The sequence below is a fragment of the Camellia sinensis genome, chromosome 13 (assembly GCF_055761805.1).
Source record: "Camellia sinensis isolate YWXY chromosome 13, ASM5576180v1, whole genome shotgun sequence".
Lineage (NCBI taxonomy): Eukaryota > Viridiplantae > Streptophyta > Magnoliopsida > Ericales > Theaceae > Camellia > Camellia sinensis.
In genome coordinates, this window is record NC_138973.1 from 84,405,042 (window position 1) to 84,416,859 (window position 11,818).

The 11,818-nt window shown below is 35.3% G+C and overlaps 1 long non-coding RNA gene across 1 annotated transcript; it reads right to left on the reverse strand.

The window, feature by feature from the left end:
- Positions 1-7,420: 7,420 nt before the first annotated feature.
- On the reverse strand, positions 7,421-9,960 carry LOC114311628 (uncharacterized). Its single transcript, XR_014348043.1, has 3 exons — positions 9,237-9,960; positions 8,134-9,123; positions 7,421-7,668 (listed from the first exon to the last, which is right to left on the reverse strand). It is a non-coding gene; the product is annotated as an uncharacterized LOC114311628 (long non-coding RNA).
- Positions 9,961-11,818: the final 1,858 nt, after the last annotated feature.

The following is an 11,818-nucleotide window of genomic DNA, read 5'->3' on the forward strand; positions in this document are numbered from 1 at the left end:
ACGAACTTCTCGCTAGAATGACCTGTTATGGTTTAAATACTGAACTCCATCCTTTCAGTCCCATTTTTCCTTTTTCTTCGATTACTCTCTCTCCTAGGGCGATTTCCTCACCCTTGCTATTCGTCTCTTGAATTTCACTAAATTAGGGTGTTTTCTCTTTCAATTCAGCATCTACTTCTCTGTTTTCTGGTAAGATTCTCCTCATTCTTCTTCTTTTTCTTCTTTTTTTTCCCCCTATTCTCTCTCTTTCCATTTGGGTACTGCTTTGGCTTTGTTTGTGACCTTTTGGTTTTTATTTTCTTGTTCTTAGTTTATTCTATTTTATCTTTGTTTTTTCATATATTTTTATTTTCGAAGCAATTTTGTGTATCATTTCTAGGGTTCATGCGTCATGTTAGGGTTTTGGCCTATTTTTTGTTTTGTTTCTGCTGCTTTCATGCTAGCTCTGTATAGGTTTTGATTGGTGTTGGTTCCATTTCACTACTGTATCCATGCTGTTTTTATTTGGGAGTTGCCATGCTATACACTGTTATTCGTGTCTACTTACACAGTGGGGTGGTAGTTACATTTATTGGTTTAATACTATGAGTGCATTCTATTTTGCTTGTCAGTTTCTGGCTTTGATCTCTCACCATACTGTTATACTTCTACATTTACTTGTTTTTTTTTACTCTCTAGCCACTAACCCCCTTTGTTTTGTTGATTATTTTGTTTGGGGGTTACAATTGGGGTGTCCTTGTCTTGGTGGGTTGGGTTTTTTTTTATTGCGGTGGTCTTCTCTTGTGTCTATCAGTTATGGCTGAGTCTGCCAAACGCCGCAAAACCATCGTGTCTTGTCCTTCGTTCAACACAGCCAAATTCCAATCCCAAGACAAATCCAACTTGTATCGAGACTTTTATCTTTCTCGGACAATTCATTTAGAACGGAATGTCCAACCCAGTGCCTTTGAGTCTATTCCGATCCGTTCTCTTTTCGATGCTTTAGGGGGTGACCAGGTCCTTCTTTTCTCTTGTCCACAAAATTTGAGTTGGGTCCAGGAATTTTATTGTAATATGCACTCCATTGACACAGAGTTAGCTTCTTCCTTACACACCTAGGTTCGTATTAAAGAGTTGTTATTGATGCAGCTGTCATTAGGCGGTTTCTTGGCCTTCATGAAGTCAGGAATTACCACTTTCCTTTTCTTGCTACCCGCAATATCATGGATTTTGATATGGTCGCCACTGAATTATGTGGCACTCCCTGGACTTGGATTGTCAGGGCACTCATTCGACAAAATGAGCTTCTTTCCCATCACCACCTTCTCAACATCATTGTTTGTGCCAACATACATGTCACCACTCATTCCTCCCACATTACCCAAGATCAGGGTTATGTTTTGTATTGTATTGCATTGCCCATCGCCTCACCATCAACCTTTCTGAGATAATAGTGGCCAAAATGATAAGTGTGTTTGAGGGCCGTAAATATTTGGTCTTCCTTATGGCTGTTTGCTCAACTGATTCCTCACGTCTCTTGGTGTCCCCACATTTGATGATGGCAAGTTTGCCTCTCCCATTAAACCTATCACTAAACTGACCGTTTCCTAGAGTCAAGCTCATGTTAAGGGGGGCTCGTCCGGGCTGGGGTTTCTGATGCAGGTGATGATCCTCTTGCTGCATTTGATGCCCAATTAGATGCATTTGATGGCCGCCTCGATCAGCAGACCGCCATGCTTGCACAGATCTTATCTTTGTCACAGATGCAACCGCAGCCTCCACTATCTTCACAGTTATGTTTGTCTCCTACCTCTTTGAACGGTTTTTGGACATTGATTCTCTTACTGTTTTTGGATAGTTTTTTTATTTTTATTTTTATTTTTTGAACAGTTTTTCTGTTTTCTCTTCCCTTTGTCTCTCTTAGTAAAAAAAGGGGAGTATATTGGTTGGTTTAGTATACTTAGACTTGGTTGGTTTACTTGTTGGGATTGTTCATATTGCTGGTACATCATACTTGTGGGGGATATTGGTTTAATTTAATTACTTGTTGGGATATTGGTTTAATTTAGTTGATCCAGTTTGAGTTTATTGAGATGTTGGGTATGATGATTGGATATTGACAATGGACTAATTGAGTTTGAATTTTTTGGGATTTTGGATTAGACTAATTAAGTTTGGAGTCATTATGTCTTGATAAGTTATTTGTTTTATGTCTTGCTTAATTACTCTATTTTTCCCAGTGGTTTGGTTTATATATTTTTGCAGGGTTTCTCGTCAAGCCTGTTGATTTAGATTTTTTGGCTGTGTTAGAATGTTAGTCTAGTGCGTGTGTTTGTTATGAAACTGTGTTAGAATATTTTGTCCGGGAATTGACAAAGGAGGAGATTGTTATGTCCCCATAGTCTTGTCAATCCCACGAACAGACATAGTTTATCGAGTTGTAAAGTTTTTTTGTTTTTGACTTACTCGGCCGAGCGAAGGAGTCCTGAATCAAGCGAAGAAGTTGTGCTCCCAGAAGTTTTCTCTGTCTGCAAAAATACTGGGAAGGAAGTTTGTGCGCTCAAGTGAAGGAAGCTTGGCTCAAGCGAAGACACTTATGCAATACATACGTAGTTGGTTCATCACTCGAGCGAGAGATCCTTCGCTCGAGCGACCATCGCGGCCCTGTTTTTCTATAAATATGTGTTTCAGTCTGTTGTTAGGGTTATGCTTCCAGATCTTCTTTGAGGGTTCCAGGGTTTTCTTCTGGAGCAGTTTTGCTAGTTTTCTTTAATGTTTGACTAAATATTAAACTCATGGTTTGACAAGTATACATCAAAGAGTGGTTCGATTGTTCAAACTTCATGAGTGTTCTTCTTTCAGTGGAATTTGGAGATTCAAGCGTGGAGTTTTCGAAGGAGTTCGAAACTGTGCATAGTCATTGATTCGACATGGATGTTGTGGATTCAATATCAAGCTGATCAATTCCAATATGAAAGTTGCGGTGAAAGAGATACAAATTGTTGAAGACAAATTGATTGCATTTGGGTAATTTGTTTCAGTAAATTTATATTCTTTCTTTCTTTCATAGTGGATTGATTAGTGGCGTTTCACCTGTAGTTTTTTAATCACAATCAGAGGTGCTCAAATTTTGGTTTTTCCACGTAAAAATCGATTATGTCGATTTATTGATTTTGAAGCAACAATGTAAATCACTTTCGTACGTGCTAGGTGATTTAGATTGTTAGTTTTAATTGTTTGGGAATTGTTTCAATTAAGTCTGGTCCGAATCATGAATCGCTTAGGTTTTTCACAAATTAAATTACAGACTGAGAAAATATGCTGGAATTTACAATGATATTGCACAGAAATACACAATACAATAAAATGGTAAAGAAAGCACAAACCGAAGCATGTGTGATACCACAATGTCCTTAAAATAGATTAGTCACCTCACCGTGGGTGCTGGAGGTATGTCGACTTCTGTCTCCCAGGATATGACGGTTTAGACCAGCTAATGCAAAAGCACCTTCTAAATAGCTTCGACGAACTTGACAATGGCTTGACTCTCTCTAACAAGAACCAAAGAAAAGGCTAGCAAAAGAATATAGGAAAAAAAAATTTGGTGTAAAAAATCATCTCCAACTTTTTATTTCAAAACATCATTTCATTTTCTATCACAAAACCTCTCCAAAAACAACCTACTAAGTTGGAGGAGAAAGGCCTCTATTTATACTAGTAGGGGAGAGCCTTAGCCATGAAGACTAACATTAATGGGGTCATCAAATGTCATCAACTCTAGCCATTAGGGCTAGAGTTACAAAGGTTCAAAACTCCAAAACCATTATATAAATCATAATGTGTATATAATGTATAAGTTTTGATAATTAAACAAGATAGGTTGCAAAATGGATAAGGGTGTTGGGTCACAACATGATCCAATCCCAATCTCAAACACATGCACAAACTAAGCCTAACATAGCTCAGCCCAAAGCTCAAGACTAGGTCCAAGTTCAAGTCTAAGACCAAACCTAGCACATGCACAAGTTAGGGGTGCAACTCGGGCTGGTTCAATTGGGTTGGGGGTTTGCCTAAGCTCAGCCCGAATTGTGTTTGGCAGTGCCCAAGCCCGACCATTAGCCCGAGCATGGCTGCCCAAGCCCAGACCAAGCTTTATAATTTGAACTCAGGTTAGCCTGAATTGCCCGAATTTCACAAGGCAACAAACAGCTTCTGAATTTTTCCATACAACAAATAGTGCTTCATTATATACACAAGTCCATTAGTCTATACAACAAACTTCAACATCATTCCAGCCACAAATGCTGGTACATGTAAAAGTAAATTTCGTAAGGCAACACAAATAGTGGTTCATTATTCCATACAACAAACAGTGCTTCATTATTCCATACATAAACATCATCCCAGCCACAAACACTACTACGTATAAAAATATAATGACGAGTGACCAAAAATAGACAAATTGAAGCACAAATACAAACACTGAGAGGGATGTACCAGTTTTGTGTGGCGTCGAAGCTTATAGAAAGGGTGGCATCTTTGTTGGTGGCGTCGTCGTTGTTAGTCGAAGCTTATCTCCGTCGTTCTTCAACTCTCCTGAACAAATGAAATGAGAGTCTGAAAGAGAGGGAAGAAAGACTAGATAAGGTAGGGTTTTCTTTTTAGTTTTAATCTAATGGTCCAAATAAAATATGCTAATCCAAGGGCCAAAGACCAGCCAAAAATAAAAAAAAATAAAAAAATAAGGGACAACTATTTAATTTATACATATATTATACAGTTTATATAATATATTAAATGCAATTCGGGTTCGGGTTGCTCGGGTTAGCCACTGATTCTGCCCAGGCCTAGCCCGAATTACAATTCAGGCATCAAAAATATGCCTAGGCCTGTCCAAATTACAAGATATTGTTGCCCAAGCCCTAAAAAAACTCGGGCTGGGCACGGGTTGCTCAGGTTGAGCCTGTCCGAGTTGCACCCCTAGCACAAGTACAAGTCTAGGCCCAGTCCAAACCAAAACTAAGTCCAAATCTAAACCCAACTTTATTGATGCCCACTGTATGAGACAATTCTCATTCACAACTCAATGGTTTTGACTCATTATTTTTGTATTGCATTCTTCTCACTTAAGAGAATACAAAATCACTCAAACCCGCCTCAACCGGCGGTTGGGTCTCACTTTAATTTCGAATTAAAGTTGTCAAAAAACCATTATTTTCCAATAGGAGTAATGCACAATGATGGGGAGTAAGTGTGTGAGTTACACACTCTATATATACATGTGTGTATATTTGCTGTCACCAAACCTGGCCCAAAAAAGATTAGGTTGGTGGACCACCAACCCGGCCCAACCCAAACCTAACCCAAGCTTCAAGCCCAAGCCCCACGATCCACAATCTAGGACCCACGACCCATGGGGTATCACTGTTTTAAATAAAAAATTAGTAGTCCAATTTACTAATTCCAATTTATTATATTTGTTCGTATAATATATATCCTCATTTCTCGCTTAGAAAAACCTGTAAATAAAAAGTTAACTGTAAAAGAAAACAATCAAACAAATCAAATAAAATAGTAAGAATCTTACATAATAATTTTTTTTCCTACCAACTTAAACACTAACAATCAAAAAACTCATGCAATAACAATTAATTACCATCAAATAAATTGCATGAATAAATTACTTGAAACAAACAATCAAATTCCAATAACTCTAGGCAATTAAATTAATTTTAATTTCAAGAGTCATTGGAATAAAATTATAATGAAAACCAAATTGTTTTATAAAAACCTATTTATAAAAATCTGTTTTAAGAAAACTATGGTATCACACAAGTTTCGATTTGCTTCTTTTTTATCATTTGTTCTTAAATTTTTCAAAAATTAGTTTACAAAGATGAGTTCTAATATTTAGTTATCCATGTTAATAATTTGTTTTATTAGTAATGTAATCTAATTCATTTCTGTATTTTTTAGTTGTGTAGTTTATTTTGTATTTCATTCTTTAATAAATAAAAAAAATTGTTTTGTCATTTCTATTTAATTTATTTTATATATTTTCTTGTATTATTATGGAAAAACATCTCCAACTTTATTGATGCCCACTTTATAAGACAATTCTCATTCACAACTTAATGGTGTCGGCTCATTATTTTTATATTGCAATCTTCTCACTTAAGATAATACAAAACCACTCAGATCCACCTCAACCGGTGGTTGGGTCCCACTTTAATTTCTAATTAAAGTTGCCAAAAAATCATTATTTTCTAACAATCCCCCACATGAATAAAATTGGCCGAATAAAGAAAAACGACAATGCTTAAAAACAAAGACTTAGAGAGAGAGAGAGAGAGAGAGAGAGAGAGAGAGAGAGCACACAAAATAACCCTGCATCATAAAAGGTAGTTGGCCTTGAACCTTTCGTAGTGAAAGTCTATCAGATTTACTGGCTGACCAATGAATGTGATGTCTTGAACTGTTCTGTTGTTTGTGTAAACTGAGACAATAGACCTCACATAGGAGTAACTCCAACCATTATTCTTGTTCTCACTGGTGTGTCCCATTTGGCCCTAGAACACTAGCTTGGTTTAGTTAGAGTTTTTAAAGAATTCAGCCTTGTTAATTCTTAAAGAAGAAGTCCCACTTCGCACTCACATAGGTGACTTACATAAGGTATCTTGCTATATCACGGTTGACTATTCACAACATTTATGTCATTAAAAGTATCAACTTAACTTTCTACCCCACAGAATATCACTATATAAAGGAATGAACAGGAGGATTGACCTCTACATTGACTCATCCACTATACACAATTAGGTTGTCTCTTCACTACTAAAAATTGGACTTTTTGCGACGGTCTCAAATGTCGCAAAAGGTCCACATACCGTCGCAAAAGGGTTTTGCGACGAAGTAGCGACGGAAAATGGGGGGTGGCGGAAGGGGGCGTGCAAAAAGTATTTGTGACGGTTACAAACCGTCACTTTCTTGTAGCGATGGCTAATCAATGGTTTTTACGACGGTTTAACTTGACACAAAAAGAAGGGAAAAAAACTTCACTTTTAGTGACGATGTTCGTCGCCGTCGCCAAAACTTTTTAGCGACAGTATTTGACGTTGCAAAAAGTATTATTAGCGACGGTCTAAAATGTCGCAAAAAAATAGAATTTAATTAAAATCGTATTTACAACAGTTTAAACCGTCGCTAAAAATTTGAACTAATATGCATATGAGACATGTTAACCCGTCGCTAATAAATTGTAAGAAAATTATGATTACATTAGCAACGATTCATTATTGTCGCAATAAAATTATTTTCATAAAATCAATATATACTTTATTAATTCATTCCCTGTACAAATTATTAATATTTTTAAAAATAAAATACATTCACATCCACATCCACATCCACATTCACATTCACAAAATCATACCAAGAATAATATATATGTACCCTGTAACAATTGTCAATCAAATATTCTTTACAAAAATATATAAAATATCCTTAAACAATACTAATAATTTTTGATATTCAAGAACTCAAATTTTTGTATCTAAAACAACAAAACAAAAGTATCGACAATACAAATAAAATAAAAAAAAACATATATATTATAGCTTGTTTTGATATCAATAGTAAGCTCCAATATCGATATGTGAAGATATCATCACGTAATCAAAAGGGTTGCATCTGCAAAAACAAACCCACCAAAATAATAATAATAATAATAATAATAATAATAATAATAATAATAATAATAATAATAATAATAATAATAATAATCATCATCATTTACAACATAATTAAAGAAAACTTCTATTTGTTTTAGACTCCGTTTGTTTTGATGTAAAATAATTTACAATGAAAATAATTTCATGTAAAATAATTTACATTCATTTTGTTTTTCAATGTTTGGCTGCAACTCTAAAAACATTTTTTTCTAAATAGTAACATTTTTTTATCCTATGTTGTTTGTTACATCCTCCCACCCCACTTCAATAGCACGCATTATCTACATCTAGCAGAACTCTAATTCATTATTAAAAAGAAAAAAGAATGATTGAATCAATGTTATGGATATACATGAATATACTCTATATATATGAGTATCGAAATCAAAGACATCGTGAAGAGAAATCGGAATGGAATGGGTACCTCAAAATGCTTGGATTTTCAGAAAGACAATCGGAGTGATTGACTGGTTGTCCTGAGTGTGACGATGATCAAAGAAAACTCCGACTCACCATTTGCTCTTACCAAAAACATATAGGAAAACAAATACGCATAAAAAATCAAAAAGAAAAAGGAGATTGTGTTAGATTGTTTGGTAATAGAAATAAGAGACCTCAGAACACATGTTCTTTAGTGGTTTTATCAACGAGGAGCTTTATCAGAGTTCCACAATATAATTTCATAATCATGGCATCACTTCATGACTCACAGATCAGGATTCATTTAACAAATTTCATGCTATAAAAAAATTCATATAGAAATCAACTAGAAACTGGACAGCCTTCAAGTAAAATTATTCACTACCTGATGACAATTAAGAAAGTAAAATTCAGAGTTTCTAGACAAGAAATAATAGGGACTTACAATATAACATTTATATCGAAAAAACCAACACCTATATTACTAGAGGCATAATGGCACCTGGCTGAATCTTGAGAAGAATTTTCAAGTACAAAACAAACTCGCATGGTGGCAAGGAATCCTTAACCAATAAGAGTTTACTATGAATGGGGTTCATCCTATATTATTGGTTAGTAATACTACATGTCACTGATGACATGATATCTTGGCATAAGATCTATTTTTTACTCTAATGTTGGGATAGATTTAGGACAAAAAATAGTGAAACAAAGAATCCTTAACCAATTTCGACATAAAATGAGATTTCAAAGAAGAAAATGCAAAATATTAACCAACATTGAATCAATATCTATTTTACCACATGCATAAAAATCATCCTAACACAGAACTACACCAAAATAACTAAACTAGAATAAGAAACATCTCTAAACCCCATTTCCAAATTTCTACCAACAGATCAACAAAATAATGAAGACCATTGAACCTCACAAGATCTTGCTATTTCTTGTGCTCATCCCTAGCCACAATCTTGAACTTCCCTGTTTGTTGTTGCTGCAAAACAAAAACAAAACATCCAAAAACCCACATTAGACAACAATTTCAATCACCCAAAAAAGAAAAAAAGAAACTAATTAGAACCTATTAATTAAACAAAAATTGGGTACCTTCTTCCACAGCTCAGTATGGTCTTTACAGAACCCAGCAACAACACCACCACCCCCTTTGTTCCTCCCCCCTTCCTTGTACTCAATACAAAGCTCTTCCTTGGTCTTTACAAAATCTCTTTTCATTTGCCAAACTATATTCTAATTTTTCAAAACAAATTCTGAAAACAAGTTCTGAATTTTAGAAAGGTAAAGCCCTAAATTTTAGAAACTGATCCCTAGTCAAAGGCCCCAGTTTTCTTCCATGAATGAGACACCCAAAAAAAAAAAAAAAAAAAAAAACACAGAACAAGCATTAAAACAAAGGGTAAAGTAATGAATCCATGGAAACCATAGTGAGAAACATCAAAGGCCACAAATGTAATTAAAAACCCTAGAACCCCTTTAAGCAATTATAGCCAAGTAGTTAGTCAAATTCAAATTCCACAACCGCACAAAACTTGAACCAAAATTAAATAAACCCAAATCCCATCTTCAGTAATAGTTGAGTAACAGTAACAAATCAGTTGAAACAAACATTCAGATCATAATTCCCGCCATCTCTTGACCACCAAAAACACCTTCCCTCATCACAGCCTCGCTAACCTCTCTACTACCGAAATCCTCTTCAACAGCTAACCTCTCTACCACGAAAACCACCCTTACCCTCCTCCTCCTCCTCCTCCCCTACCAACAACCCATATCCATCCACCCCACCCTCCAATACCGAAACCCCCTCCTCCTTCCCTACCACGGATTAGCTATCCTCATCCTCACCACAACACTGCCACATCCCCGCCGCGGGAAATCCACCCGGCCCTTCACAAACATACCACCAGAAAAAGGAAGATAGAGTGGTATAGAGAGAGTAGCCATAGAAACTTACCTGTGAGGTAGAGAAACCGCTGCTTGGCCACAGTTCTTGAAATGAGAACAATATGGAGCACTAGGGTTTTATTTGAAGTCTATGCCAAAACGACGGAGTTTTGGACTACATAAAAAATATCTCTAGCTTATACTAAAACACCGGAAAAAATAATATTTATTTTAGTTGAAGTATTGTGTTTTAAAACCACGTCATTTTATTTTGATATTTACAGAGTTTTTAAAAAAAATGCCAAGAATTATATCATAAATTATGAAGTTTGTTGAAAAATGCCAAGAATAATTTTGTTTTTGTAGAGTTTTGCGGAAACGTTGGAAAAAAAATGCCGAGAAAAGTCTTTTTTGTTGTAGTGACTTTGTTGAACCATAAAATTATACTTTGGGCTTTGTTTGTTTTCCAAGAAACATTAGAAGGAAAGAGGGAAAAAAAAAACAGTTTCTTGGAAAAAAAAAATCAGTTTATTGAACCCAAAAAAAAAAAATTTTCTTTTGCCCAGCCAAAAAAGAAAAGAAAGAAACAGAAAAGCACATACACATTTTACATAAAAAATACAATGGGTAATGTACAAAAATAAAAACTTTTGCGACGGACTAACAAAGGGCGTCGCAAAAATAAAACCTTTTGTGACGGACTAACAAACAGCGTCGCAAAAAAATACAAAAATCGCAAGACGAAAAAAGAAATTTACGACAGTTAATGTACCGTCGCGTATAATATTACTTTTTGCCACAGTTTTGAATTTTCCGTCTCTAATAATGGTATTTATTTGGTCCCTTTTTTACAATAGTCAATTGGCATCGCAAAAAAATCCTTTTTGTGACGGTATTTTTTCCCGTCGCAAAAACTTGCTTTTTGCGACGATTTTCAAACCGTCGCAAAAAGTTCCGTGTCAAAAGCGCCCTTTTCTAGTAGTGCTTTGAGCCTAAATCTTGGGATCTTCAGTCAATTAGGTTGGATTTTCCGTTTCGGTAACATTCGCTAAAGGCCTTAACCTCATTCCTCTTGACGACTTCTTACTAACTCTTGATTTATCCGTTAGGTTAACAGATCTGTGATATTGTCCTTAAACTGTATATAGCCTATAGTGACAACACACGAGAGTAGTCATCGTATTGAATTATGTCTTCGACGAAAATGTCTAGACCTTGCATTATACGTATTACTCTGTGCCCTACCAATACTTGATCGGTTGTGGCAAAGTATACGAAATTGCTAGCACAAGTTTCAATCAATAAGGAATATCCAAGAAAATAGCAAAGTCATTGAGCTACTTCAGTAGCTTTATCTAAATCACTGAATTCCGATTCCATCATTGAGTTTTTCTCAAGTTTAGTTTGAATTTGAGAAAATTTGACGGGCATGTGGGCATCATCAATTGTTTCATCATTTTATAAGAATCTTAGTGTGTATCATCTATGGAAATAATGAGATTGATCCAATAATTGTAACCATTTTATTTTATTGTGTTCATTTACCAAAAGTGAATGATTTATTTTAAAAAATATACTTGTCATCCATTTTTTTTTTAAGACAAACGAGATAAAATGAATAGGTTACGATTATCTAATTGATATAAACATTTTTATAGATGATAAAAATTAAGGATTTTACAAAAGATTAATGCTAGAGACCCCAAAAGTTCTATCAAAATTTCTACCAAATGTCTCACATGGGTGTGGGACCCACACCATGTGGGTCCCGTATGGGTCCAACACCC